At 52.2% G+C, this 13,540-nt stretch overlaps 1 protein-coding gene across 1 annotated transcript in view; it reads left to right on the top strand.

Moving 5' to 3' along the window:
• The first annotated feature begins 7,318 nt into the window (after positions 1–7,318).
• Positions 7,319–13,540, top strand: part of snx20 (sorting nexin 20) — a 39,105-nt gene continuing 32,883 nt past the window's right edge. Inside the window, exon 1 of the mRNA XM_072518230.1 lies at positions 7,319–7,452. The gene's annotated coding sequence lies outside the window, so the exon portion shown is untranslated. The remainder of the gene's footprint in view (positions 7,453–13,540) is intronic.

Here is a 13,540-nt window from a genome sequence, read left to right as displayed (position 1 = left end):
GGTTCTTCTTTGTCTGACTGAGAAATCAAATGGAGGCTTGTTTTAATGTCTCATCTGAAAAATGAGGTGATGGAAGATCATTCATACCTATTTATTTAATGCTTTCCTATTCAAAAATTAAGAGTTTTGACCATGGTCGAGGTGCGTCCTTTATTATTGATACCACTGAAAACCCATGAAGGTTGAAGTGTTTGCTTTCAAAATGCAAAGTGTGAGTAGCGGCAGATGTTCTCTCTTTTAACTTAGATTGTACTGAACATTTTTATTGTGCTCCTGATTTAGAAGTCATCCTAGGGTATTTCCAGATTTTAAATAACCCTTAGAAACCATGAAGTCTCTCTAATTGTTATCAGCGGGTCAATTAAAAATATTTTTTGAGTGGAGAATAAGGCAAATGGACAGTGTTCCCTGATCCAGAATCAAATTGAACAGGTTCTATTATTATGTTAAAAATCTAGGCTTTTGAAACTTAAAGATCCATGGGTCTGTTATATTTTTTGCCACAATTAAGAGGTTCCAGAGGTCCACAAAGATTATGGGGGCGATTTTGAGCCAACACTCCATCAGTGAGAAACACGGGCTCAAAATCAGGAGAGATTAGAAAAAACAAGTCTCCCTGGCATGGTTGGAATTTGCAATTTTCACCCCCCCCCCCCCTCTTCGGTGAAGTAGTGCAGTGTTTTTCAAACTTTTCTTCCCGGGACCCACATTTGCCAACCAGCCAACCCACGCCGGCCGACCTTAGTGACCCACGCCACCTTCGTTTACCTTTAATGCAAAAGGGATGCCTGCTTGGTCCTCGTGATCTCACTCCAATCAGGTTCACAGGAGGAGAGGGAAATGCGCAGACCAGGTAAAGAGTTCAGCCAGGTCCTTTGTGCTGTCTTCACCTTCGTGAGAATGGAAAAACCAACCTCGCACATGTAGTTTGTCATGAAGAGCAATAGCAACAAAATACTTGTTTTACTCAGCACGGAGTACTCCTGGGAGATGCAACTCCAGAATGCTGACAGCCTCATGAACTTTTGGTGTTTTTAATGTGCTGTCACAGATCAGGTACAGCAGTTTCGTCTTTTCATTTGGAGTCAGCTGTAAGTTAATAACTGACTCTGTGATCTCATCTCAAAAGGAATTTTGCACCCACAATTTCTCTTTAAAAATCTGAAACATCTCCTCTCATTTTCCAGTACTTCCGTACGTATATAACATGCATGGGCTTTGCATTGGAACAATTGACAAAACTATACCTCTCCCCGTGTCTGCGTGGGTTTCCTCCGGGTGCTCCAGCTTCCTCCCACAAGTCCGAAAAGACGTGCTTGTTAGGTGAACTGGACATTCTGAATTCTCCCTTTGTGTACCCGAACAGGTGGCCGAGTGTAGCGTCTAGGGGATTTTCACAGTAACTTTGTTGTAGAGTAAATGTAAACCTACTTGTGGCAATAATAAAGGTTATTATTTTAAAAATCATCTTTATACTGCTTTGTTCCTGAGTTAAGTTTCTCTCTTTTAGACTGTTCACCAGAGGCCCTGGAGCTCTGTATTTAAGTTAATAACTGACTCTGTGGCCTCAACCTCAAAAGGAATTTTCCACCCACCACTTATCTTTCAAAATCTGAAACTTCTCCTCTCATTTTCCAGTACTTCTGTGCATATAACACACATGGGCTTTGCATTCTTATTTGCATTGGCACAATTGACAAAACCCATGGTCGGGATTCTCTGACCTCGGGGCCGGGTCGGAGAATTGCCGGGCCGGGTGCAATTCAAGCGACACCGCCCCAACGCCGGTCCGCCGATTCTCCGGTGACCGGAGAATCGGCGCCATTGGTGCCGGTACGGTCGGCGTGCCACCAGCCGGGGGCCGCTCTACCCAGCGCCCCCCAGCCATCCTCCGCACGGGATGGGCCGAGTGGCCGCCGAGATAGCCCGAGCCCCGCCGGCGCCATTCACAGGTGTTCTTGCCCGGCGGGACCTTGTCGTCCATCCTGCGGGGAGCGGCCTGGTGGAGAGTCGGGGGGATCTGACCCCGGGGGGGGTCTCCACCGTGGCCTGAACCGCGATCAGGACCTACCGATCGGTGGGCCGGCTTCTCCTGGTGGCGGCCTCTTTTACTCCGCACTGGCCCACTGTAGCTCTACACCATGTTGCGTCGGGGCCGGCGCGGAGAAGGAAGCTAGTGCGCATGCGCGAGTTCGCGCCGGACACAGTGCGCATGCGCAAATTCGCGCCGGCCACAGCGCGCATGCGCAGACCCACGGCGCCCGTTTGACACCGGTATCGGCTGCTGGAGCTGCGTGAATCACTCCAGTGCCGTGCTGGCTCCCTGTAGGGCTCAGCATCGCTGCTCCTGGGGACCTGATGACACCGTCGTAAAATACGACGGCGTTTACGACGGCGTCAACACTTAGCCTCAGGATCAGAGAATCCCGCCCCATATCTCAAGAAATTATCTTTATACTTCTTTGTTCCCAGTTAAATTTCTCCTCTCCGATTTAGGCTGTTCACCAGAGGCCCTGGAGCTCTGTACGGGTCTAACGCGAGCGCTGCCATGGATTCTCCTGAACAGTTCTCTCCAGCCGATTCAGATGTGAGACCCTGGCCAGTAGGTACACTGCCTATTTGTGCCTCTGGCTGTCTCTTCCTTGTGACAAAAAATCCATCTTCACCAGGCTCTTGCCTTGCTTGCTAGCAGCTAGAAAATGGAAGCAGCTGCCTTCCATGAATTGGCGCCAAAAGCACAAACATAAAGGGCACTTGACGTCAAGTGTATGTGCATGGTGCGTGTCCTGCTCACTGCTGCCGTTATGGTTGGAAGACTGCACACAGCCTCATTTCATTCTCATTTTAAATTGGAGTGGCCGCATTTCTCAATTTAAATGCCTATCGTGGCATTGGACACTTCTGCTGCTATCAGGACCACTGCAGGAACACCGCAACCGACCGCTCAGCAACCTACCCAACAACCACCTGCGACCCAACCCACACTTTGAAAAACCCGCGAATAGTGCGAATCACACAACAGGAGCCTGGGAACCTCATCATTTTAATACATTGGCATGTCATTAGGAAGCAGTCTCTCCAGACCTTCCCCCCTCACTAAATATTCACCAGGTGCCGGTGTGACATCAAGCAAGTGTCATTTACAGCAGGTCTACATAAACATGAACCTAGCAGCCTTACCTTTCATTGCTCACTTTGGTGTTCTTCTCTTTCCAGTGCATGATTCTGGAGAATCATGGAGCCTATTAAGTTGGCGTTTCAACTGCTAGAAATAGAGCAGCAGCAGAGACAGAGAGGTACCCTGCTGAGGAGGGGAGGCTGGACCAATAGCTGTTCCAGGAGCAGAACCACAGAGTGAACAGTCACGTTGGAGTCAGTACCGGCCAAAGGTATGCCAACATCGGACATCCTATCTGCAGATGTTGGAGCCACTGTGCTGGAGAAGACTGCATCTATCCCGGGGGATGCTGGAACACCTTTGCCATGTCCTGCAAGAGCTGGCATCACAAGGAATGGGAGGACACCCACTGTCCATGGCCCTTAAAGTGATGACCACTCTGAGCCTCTATGTGAGCGGCTTGTTTCAGGGCATCTTCCAGTCAGTCATGGACAAATGCATTTATGAGGTAACAGTTGCTCTTTTTGCGATGGCCCACATATATGTCAACTTAGGCCAGGACCAGGAAAGCCAACACGTCAGGGCCATGGATTGAGCCATTTAATTGTCCAGATCTGAGAGAAGCGTGTGATAGACTGCATTTATGTGGCCTTGCGCTCTTCATTTGATGGGTGCCAAGGGGGTGTGCCATATAATAGTGGTCTGCTGCACTCTCCCCATCGTGGCGCTGCAGAGAGGAGATCATTTGAACCACGAGGCGATGGAGGAGCGCCACATCTCCTCGGATGAGGAGCAAGCCGAGGAGGACGGTGAGATGATGATGAGGAAGGACATTGGACCATGGCTAGGGCCTGCATGGGCTGATGAACTAGGGATGCCCTCAAGTTCAGGGGCCCTGTTGTGTTGTCAGAGGTGCTGAAATGAGAGTCCTGAGCTATGAAGAAGGGGAGGCAGGATCAGGGGTCGGAGGGCAGGGGGGTGCCCTGCAGCAGTGGGAGGGTTCCCTGCCAGCAGCAGTGCATCTTCACCGAGTCATCAGTGTGGGAGGTGGGAGACACATAGCACTGCAATTCTTACATGGCACACTGGGCTGATGAAGTGCCGAGTGTGCGTGGGGCTTGGCGAAGCATGGCGTCATGAAATGACAGGGTGGAGGATCTGCTGGCGATCAGAGTTATGTTTGTTTACAAGTGATTTTTCACAGCAGTGGCCTATTTTAACTTGTGCCTATGTTCACTCATACCCACCAGGTACCTACTGTTTCTTACTCTTCCTCACCTCCTCACTACGTCTAGACATATCCCCAGGATTCACAGCTGAGGTTGAGATGGCCTGCTGCCTTCCACACCCTGTTGCCTGAGATCACTTTGGTGGGTGTACCCTAGGGGCCTGGACCTTGATGGGCTGGGCCCACTTTTGGGCAGCATGGGTGTTGCAGTGCTACCCTCCTTGGTGTGCACAGCTGGAGGTGTGCCACTCACAGGGAGGAAGGTGTCAGATGGACTGCCCCCCCCCCCTCCCCCAGGGTTCTCTGGGTGGAGATCCTGGGCTGGGCTGGGCTGGGCTGGGAGACCCTTCGGGGGCCCCTGTGCTCCTCACTGGGTTATAGGGACAGCCGAAATGAGATCCAGGAGCCCCACTGTCCACTGGCACTCAGCACTCGTGAATTCCCACCAGTGCCTGCACAGTGCAGTTGAAGCCCTGCACCACGGAGCTCATGCCCTCTGTCATGGAGGTCATGGGTTGAATCACTGAGCAGACATCATTCCCATGGAGTGCACCTTCCACGCCAGGGTTTGCACTGCAGACGCCACCCTCGCAGTAATGACCCCATTGTGTTGCTGTCATCCCTTCCTGCATGACTCTGCCTTTGCAGTCCAGCAGCCCTGGGATAACCGGACACAGGAGCACGTCATCAGCCAGGGGCTCAGCAGTCTCTTGGACTCTGCCATCCCTTCAAGTGCCGAATGCCTAGGATATCTCTGCCTCCACCTGCTTTGGATCTTCAGCTGCGAGGTGCTCACCAGTGAGTGACCCAGAAGCCTGCCTGCTAGTTATTCCCACCGAGGTGTGATATCTGCACTGGTGGAGGGTGTGGTTGACAACTGTGATGCCTCATCTATGGTGATGTCTGAGAAACCACTCTCTGAGCTGCTCAGGTCAGAGGTTTCCGGGGGCGAGAGGACTGCTAGTCTGATTATCCTGCATGGGAAGGGAGATGGCATTAGTGCATCACGGAGAATAAATGATGCGAGATGTTTACTCACATGAGGTTGAGGGAATGATTATTTGTTTTAGGGTTTTCACTTTTGTTCGCTGCCCCCATTTTGCCACCAACGCAGGTGGAGTCAGGCTCCTCCCCAGCCAGCTCAAGGCCTCTTTCCGCATGTGGGCTGAGGTTGTGGAGCTCTCGCATGACAAAGGGTGATTGGGGCCTTTCACGCCATTTGTGCTCAATTTTATCCTGCGGGGATACAGATGGGGAGGGTGTAGGTGGGACTCCTGTCAGATCAAAATGTTATGGAGCGGCATGCGTGGGACTTGCATGGGAGCGGGGATGTGAGGAGTTGAGTTGAGACTGGGGTGCACCTTGGAGATTGGAGGGAAAGGGGGCCGTTAGAGATGGGCAACCCGCAAGGTGGTTGGGTGAGAGATCATCTTGGAGGTGCGAGGGGTGGGTGAGGGGGTGCATTGATAGACTGGAGGTGGCAGGCTTACCCTGGCCATGCAAACAAGGTCATTCATTTTTGTCCAGCACTCCTGCCCCGTCCTCTTCTGGAGTGAGCTGGCACTTGCAAATGCTGCGATAGCTTCCCAGGTGGGAGTGGTCACCTTGCTGGTTGGACGCTTCCTCAAGTGTCGATACAGGACATCCTTCCTCTGCTGCACACCATCCAAAAGTCTGGTCAAGGCTCCCTCCGAAAATAGTGGAGAAGGCTTCCTGGCCGCCATCTTACCTTCAATGAACCTGGAACAAGTGCCGGGGAGACCTTTATATGGAGCTCGCCAGTGATTGCAGTGATTAAGTTTCCCCGCAGCGACAAAATCTGCGGGAGACCACCAAGAGCATGGCGTGATTCACCTGCAGAAAATAGCTCCTGTTTAAGAGGCTCACAATGGCGTCAGCGGGATTTGCACCGTTTTTCTCGCTGGACCTGACACTTTGCTATTTTTTGGTAAGATTGCGCCCATTGTATATTTGAAAAGATACCCATCAGATCTTGCAAGAGCATTTGATAAATGCTTTAGAAACATATTTTTTAATGAATTCATGGGATGTGTTCGTCTTTGTCTGGGCCAGCATTTATTGTCCACTTTAGATTACCTTAATTGCCCTTGAACTGAGTGGCTTGCTAGGCCATTTCAGAGGCTATTTAAGAGTCAACCACATTGCTGTTGATCTGGAGTCATAAGTACACCAGGCCAGGGAAGGGAGGAATTAGATTTCCTTCTAATGAACCAGGTGTTTATTTTTACGAGAATCAACAATGGTTTCATGATCATTATAAGCCTTTTCATTCAGGTTTTTGTTGAATGTAAATTTCATGGTGGGATTCGAGGCATCGCCGCAGTTTGTGGATTACTAGCCCAGTGACAATACCACTACACCACCATCTCCCCATATGATGATGGAAGTTTAATCAAAAACTCATTATCATGTAATTTGAATATGCAAATACATCAAAAATGGGGCAAACACCCTCTGCTCTTCTTCCACATACAAAAATTTGATTTGCAAACATTTTATAGAGTCATACAATAACTACAGCACAGAAGCAGGCCGTTCAGCCTATCATGTTTGTGCCAGCACTTTTGCAAGAGCAATTCACCAAGTTCTAATCCCCTGCCTTTTCACCTTAACCCTGCAAATTTTTATCTTCAGGTAATGTTCTAATTTTCTTTTGAAAGCTACGAGCGAATCTGCCTTCATTGCACTTTTAGGCAGTGCATTCCAGATCCTAACCACTCGTTGGGTAAATACGATTTTCCTCACTTCACCATCATTAAATTACTTTAATCCTTGGTTTCTTGATCCTGCTACCAATGGGAATAGATTCTCCCTATTTACTCTGTTTATCTTTCTCTATCTTTAGATTCAGGACATGCTCCTTTAAACAAACTGCTCAGAACAATTTTCCTTTGTGTAAACCACTCCCTTACAGGAAGTAATGAGCTTAACAGGGCATAGCTTCTGTTTTTTAAACAACTGCATGCACCCACAGAGAAACATTTTTGTTCTGTAAAACTGGAAACATACTTCAGTTCTTTACATCACAACAAAGTCTGAGTCTGCTTTGACGTGCCAGCTCCAGGACTTTATTGAAATATTAAAGGTTAGTTTATTCTTCTACCTCATTGCTCCCTATTTTGTAATCTGCATTAATATGTAACTACCGAGTGAAAGTAATTTGAGGTTTGGATTTTCTTTTCTTTCCCAAAGTATTTAAAGTGTATATTTTGTTTTGTTTAATATTTTTTGAGGAAATTTTACTGGAACTAGAGAACTATAACAGTTTTGTTGTGCGTGGGAGGGATCTGTTGCTTTGGACTATGCACAGAGATGTTTCGGTTTTGGCAATGGTGGGACATTTGGAATTTTTGTCACTCGCAAGATTTTAGATTTACGTTTTTAAAAAATATATTTATTAAAGTTTTTTAACACAATTTTTCTCCCTTACAAACAATAACCCCCCCCCGCCGGAACAAAAAAAACGAGAAATTGCGCAGAGCAAGATATATACATGGCAAAATGATATATTTACACAGCTTTGTACACTGGCCGTCACCCGTACGTGCCAGTTTCCCCAACCCTTCATGTTATCTCTTGCTCATCCACCCTCCCAGGCAGTCCCCCCTTTCCCCCCCCTCCCAGGGCGTCCCCCCCCCCCCCCCCCCCCCCCCCAGGGTTGCTGCTGCTGCTGACCGACCTTCCTCTAACGCTCCGCGAGATAGTCTAGGAACGGTTGCCACCGCCTGTAGAACCCCTGCGCAGACCCTCTCGAGGCGAACTTAATCCTCTCCAACTTTATGAAGCCAGCCATATCATTTATCCAGGCCTCCAGGCTGGGGGGCTTCGCCTCCTTCCACATTAGCAAGATCCTTCGCCGGGCTACTAGGGACGCAAAGGCCAGAATGCCGGCTTCTTTCGCCTCCTGCACTCCCGGTTCATCCACTACTCCAAATAGTGCTAGCCCCCAGCTTGGCTTGACCCGGACTTTCACCATCTGAGATATTGCTCCCGCCACTCCTCTCCAGAACCCCTCCAGTGCCGGGCATGACCAAAACATATGGACATGGTTCGCCGGGCTCCCTGAGCACCTTCCACATCTGTCCTCTACCCCAAAGAACCTACTCAACCTCGCCCCCGTCAAGTGCGCTCTGTGGACCACCTTAAATTGTATCAGACTGAGCCTGGCACACGAGGAGGAGGAATTAACCCTACCTAGGGCATCAGCCCACAGACCTTCCTCGATCTCCACCCCCAGCTCCTCCTCCCATTTACCCTTCAACTCTTCTACCAGCACTTCCCCCTCTTCTTTCAACTCCTGGTGTATTTCCGACACCTTGCCCTCCCCGACCCATACACCCGAGATCACCATATCTTGAACTTCTTGTGCCAGGAGCAATGGGAATTCCCTCACCTGTCGCCTCACAAAAGCCCTCACCTGCATATATCTAAAGGCATTTCCTGCGGGTAACTCGAACTTCTCCTCCAGTGCCCCTAGGCTCGCAAACGTCCCGTCGATGAACAGGTCCCCCATTCTTCTAATCCCCACCCAATGCCAGCTCTGGATGCCAGCATCTTCCCCTGGACAAACCGCTGGTTACCCCTGATCGGGGACCACACCGATGCTCCCATTGCACCCCGGTGCCGTCTCCACTGGCCCCAGATCCTTAGCGTTGCCGCCACCACCGGGCTCGTGGTAAATTTGTCGGCGAGAGCGGCAGCGGTGCCGTCACCAACGCCCCCAGGCTCGTTCCTTTACAGGACGCCATCTCCATCCTCTTCCATGCCGCCCCCTCTCCCTCCAAAACCCACTTGCGGATCATCGCCACATTTGATGCCGAGTAGTAGAACCCCAGGTTTGGCAGCACCAACCCTCCTCGGTCCCTACTGCGTTCCAGGAACCCTCTCCTTACTCTCGGGGTCTTATTCGCCCACACAAACCCCATAATACTCCTGTCTACTCTCTTAAAAAAGGCCTTAGTGATCACGATGGGAAGGCACTGAAACACAAACAGAAACCTCAGAAGGACCACCATTTTGACCGACTGCACTCTACCCGCCAGCGAGAGCGGTATCATGTCCCATCTTTTGAAATCCTCCTCCATTTGCTCCACCAACCTCGTCAGATTCAGTTTATGTAGGGTCCCCCAACTCCTGGCTATCTGGATCCCCAGATACCGAAAGCTCCCCTCTGCCCTCCTCAGCGGTAGGTCCCCTATCCCTCTTTCTTGGTCCCCCGCCTGTAATACAAAGAGCTCACTCTTCCCTACATTGAGCTTATAGCCCGAAAACTCCCCAAACTCCCTTAGAGTCTGCATGACCTCCACCATCCCCTCCATTGGATCCGCCACGTACAGCAACAGGTCATCCGCATATAGCGACACCCGATGCTCTTCTCCCCCTCGGACCACACCCCTCCATTTATTAGACTCCCTCAATGACATGGGCAATGGTTCGATCGCCAATGCGAACAACAGGGGGGACAGGGAGCACCCCTGCCTCGTCCCTCGGTACAGTCGAAAGTACTCTGACCTCCGCCGGTTCGTCACTACACTCGCCATCGGGGCTCTGTAAAGGAGCTTAACCCAATTGATAAACCCTACCCCGAACCCAAACCTATGCAGCACCTCCCAGAGGTACTCCCACTCTACTCGGTCAAAGGCCTTCTCCGCGTCCATAGCTGCCACTATCTCCGCGTCTCCCTCCTCCGATGGCATCATTATCACGCCGCACATTGGTGTTTAGTTGCCTGCCCTTTACAAATCCCGTCTGGTCCTCGTGGATTACCCCCGGGACACAGTCCTCGATCCTCGTGGCCAGCACTTTTGCCAGCAACTTTGCATCCACATTGAGGAGCGAGATCGGCCTGTATGATCCACATTGCAGTGGGTCCTTGTCCCGCTTTAGGATCAAAGAAACTGTCGCTTCTGACATTGTCGGGGGCAGGGTCCCCTCCTCTCTTGCCTCATTAAAAGTCCTCACCAGTAGCGGGGCCAACAGGTCTGCATACTTCCTGTAGAACTCCACCGGGTATCCGTCTGGTCCCGGGGCCTTCCCCGCCTGCATGCTCCCCAAACCCTTGCTCAGCTCCTCCAACCCAATTGGTGCCCCCAAACCAGCCACCTCTTGCTCCTCCACCCTCGGGAATCTCAGCTGATCTAGGAATCGTCTCATCCCCTCTTCCCCCGCTGGGGGCTGGGATCTGTACAGCTCTTCATAAAAGGCCTTGAATACCTCGTTTATTTTCATCGCACTCCGAACCGTGGCTCCCCTTCCATCTTTGACTCCCCCTATTTCCCTCGCTGCCATCCTCTTACGGAGCTGGTGTGCCAGCATCCGACTAGCCTTTTCCCCATACTCGTAGGTCGCTTTCCTCCACTGTGCCTCCGCCTTCCCTGTGGTCAACAGGTCAAACTCCGTCTGGAGCCGTCGTCTTTCCCCAAGTAATCTTTCCTCCGGGGCCTCTGCGTATCTCCTGTCCACTCTCAAAATCTCCCCCACTAACCTCTCTTTTTCCATACCCTCTGTCTTCTCCCTATGAGCCCTAATGGAAATGAGCTCTCCCCTGATCACCGTCTTCAACGCCTCCCATACCACCCCCACCCGCACCTCCCCGTTGTCGTTGGCCTCCAAGTACCTTTCGATACACCCCCTCACCTTCCCACACACCACCTCATCCGCCAGCAGTCCCACATCCAGCCGCCACAACGGGCGTTGGTCCCTCTCCTCGCCCAGCTCCAGTTCCACCCAGTGTGGGGCATGGTCCGAAACGGATATAGCCGAATACTCCGTCCCCTCCACCCTCGGGATGAGCGCCCTACCCAGAACAAAGAAATCTATCCGGGAGTAGGCTTTGTGTACATGGGAGAAGAAAGAAAATTCCCTGGCCTGCGGCCTTGCAAACTGCCATGGGTCCACTCCCCCCATCTGATCCATAAACCCCCTAAGTACCTTGGCCGCCGCCGGCCTCTTTCCAGTCCTTGATTTGGAGCGGTCCAGTACTGGATCCAACACTGTATTGAAGTCCCCTCCCAGTATCAGGCCTCCTATCTCCAGGTCCGGAATGCGCCCCAACATGCGCTTCATGAATCCTGCATCATCCCAGTTCGGGGCGTATACGTTTACGAACACCACCCACGTCCCTTGCAGCCTACCGCTCACCATTACATATCGCCCTCCATTGTCCACTACAATAGTCTTGGCCTCAAATGACACCCACTTTCCCACCAATATTGCCACCCCTCCATTCTTCGCGTCCAGTCCCGAGTGGAATACCTGTCCTACCCATCCCTTTCTTAGCCTGACCTGGTCCGCCACCTTCAGGTGTGTCTCTTGGAGCATGGCCACGTCCGCCTTCAGTCCCTTTAAGTGCGCGAACACTCGAGCCCTCTTCACCGGCCCATTCAGGCCCCTCACGTTCCATGTTATCAGCCGGATTGGAGGGGCTCTCACCCCCCCCCCCCCCCACGCCCCGCCGACTAGCCATCTCCTTTTCTGGGCCAGTCCCGTGTCCACGCCTCCCTCACCCTCCAGTCCCCCAGAGGGGGGACCCCTGTCCCGACCACCTCTTCTGTGTCCCATTCCCTTTCGGCCAGTGCAGCAGTAACCCTTCCCCCCCCCCCCCCTTCCCCCCTCCCCTCCCCCCGCTAGACCCCTGTCTAGCTCTTTTGCTCTCCCCATGTCACTCCTGTAAGTCAGCTGACGCCTGCTGACCCCGGCTTATCCCGCCGTCCCATTGACCTCCCCGCGTGGGAGTCTCCCAATCCACATGCATTCCTTCGTTCCCCTTCCTGCCTTTCTTCCCGCGTGCGGGAAAACACCCAGCGCTTTCCAAAGCCCGCTCCGCCCCCTCTGGCGCAGCTCCTGTCGCGGCCTTGTCTCTCTCCCCCAGCCCATGTAACATTTCCTGCGCGTGATTGACCCCCTATATACAACAACCATCACACATCAAACCCCAAAACATCCCCCCCACCCTCACAAACCCTCAGTTAGAGTCCAACTTTTCGGCTTGTACAAAGATCCACGCCTCTTCAGGCGTTTTGAAGTAATAGTGTTGGCCCTTGTATGTGACCCACAGTCACGCTGGCTGCAGCATTCCGAATTTCACTTCTTTCCGGTACAATGCCGCTTTGGCCCGGTTGAAACCCGCTCTCCTCTTTGCAACCTCCGTGCTCCAGTCCGGGTATATTCGGACCTCTGCATTGTCCCACTTACTGCTCCGCTCCTTCTTGGCCCATCTCAGGACCCACTCTCTGTCCGTGAACCAGTGGAACCTCACCACCATCGCCCTTGGCGGCTCATTTGCCTGGGGCTTATTCGCCAGCACCCGATGTGCCCCGTCCAACTCCAGCGGCCTCGAAGGGGCCTTCGTGTCCATCATCGCCTCGAACAGCGTGCTCGCATATGCCCCGGCATCAGCCCCCTCCACTCCCTCAGGGAGACCCAGGATTCGCAGATTCTTTCTCCTCAACCTGTTCTCCAGGTCTTCGAGTCTTCCCACCCACCTCTTGTGTAGCGTCTCGTTCTGCTCCACTCTCACCGCCAGGCCCACGAGCTCGTCCTCGTTCTGACTGACTCTTTTCTGTACCTCCTGGATCTTAGCTTCGTGGGCCTTCTGGGTGATCCCGAGTCCTTCAATTGCCGAAAGCATAGGCGCCAACATCTCCTTGCGCATCTCCTCGCGCTGCTCCTCGAAGCAGCGCTTGATGAACTCCTGCAGCTCCCCTTTGTCCCTGGCCGCCGCCATTTTGTTTTCTTTCCCTCGCTTCTCCCGTTGCTCCAGTGCCGCTCCTTTGGCCGTTACACTTCTGGTCCATTTCATAGAAGTTGGAGGGGGACCTCTTCCTTTCCCCACGGGTTGTGTCAAAAAAAAAAAAAAAAAAAAAGTTCCGTTGGGGCTCCTCTAATGAGCCCGAAAGTCCGTGGTAGCGGGAGCTGCCGAATCGTGCGGCTTAGCTCCGAATAGCCGCAACCGGAAGTCGAGAGGGAATCCTTTTGGCAGTGTTCACTTCACCAGTCTGCCCCAAAAAGTCTATGGAAACTCCTGAAAAAGGTCTGAGAGTCGGTTCCAGACGGGAGCTGCCGAATGCGCGACCTACTCCTTCATGGCCGCCACCGGAAGCCTCGTCCCTGCTTCTTCAATGGCCTTGGTAGATCTTTTCACAGTTGTTCCCTCTGCTGCTAGAATTCACCTT

The sequence above is a fragment of the Scyliorhinus torazame genome, chromosome 10 (genome assembly GCF_047496885.1).
Source record: "Scyliorhinus torazame isolate Kashiwa2021f chromosome 10, sScyTor2.1, whole genome shotgun sequence".
Classification (NCBI taxonomy): domain Eukaryota; kingdom Metazoa; phylum Chordata; class Chondrichthyes; order Carcharhiniformes; family Scyliorhinidae; genus Scyliorhinus; species Scyliorhinus torazame.
The sequence above is the reverse complement of the archived record's forward strand: the minus strand, read 5'-3'. Positions and strand labels throughout refer to the sequence as shown.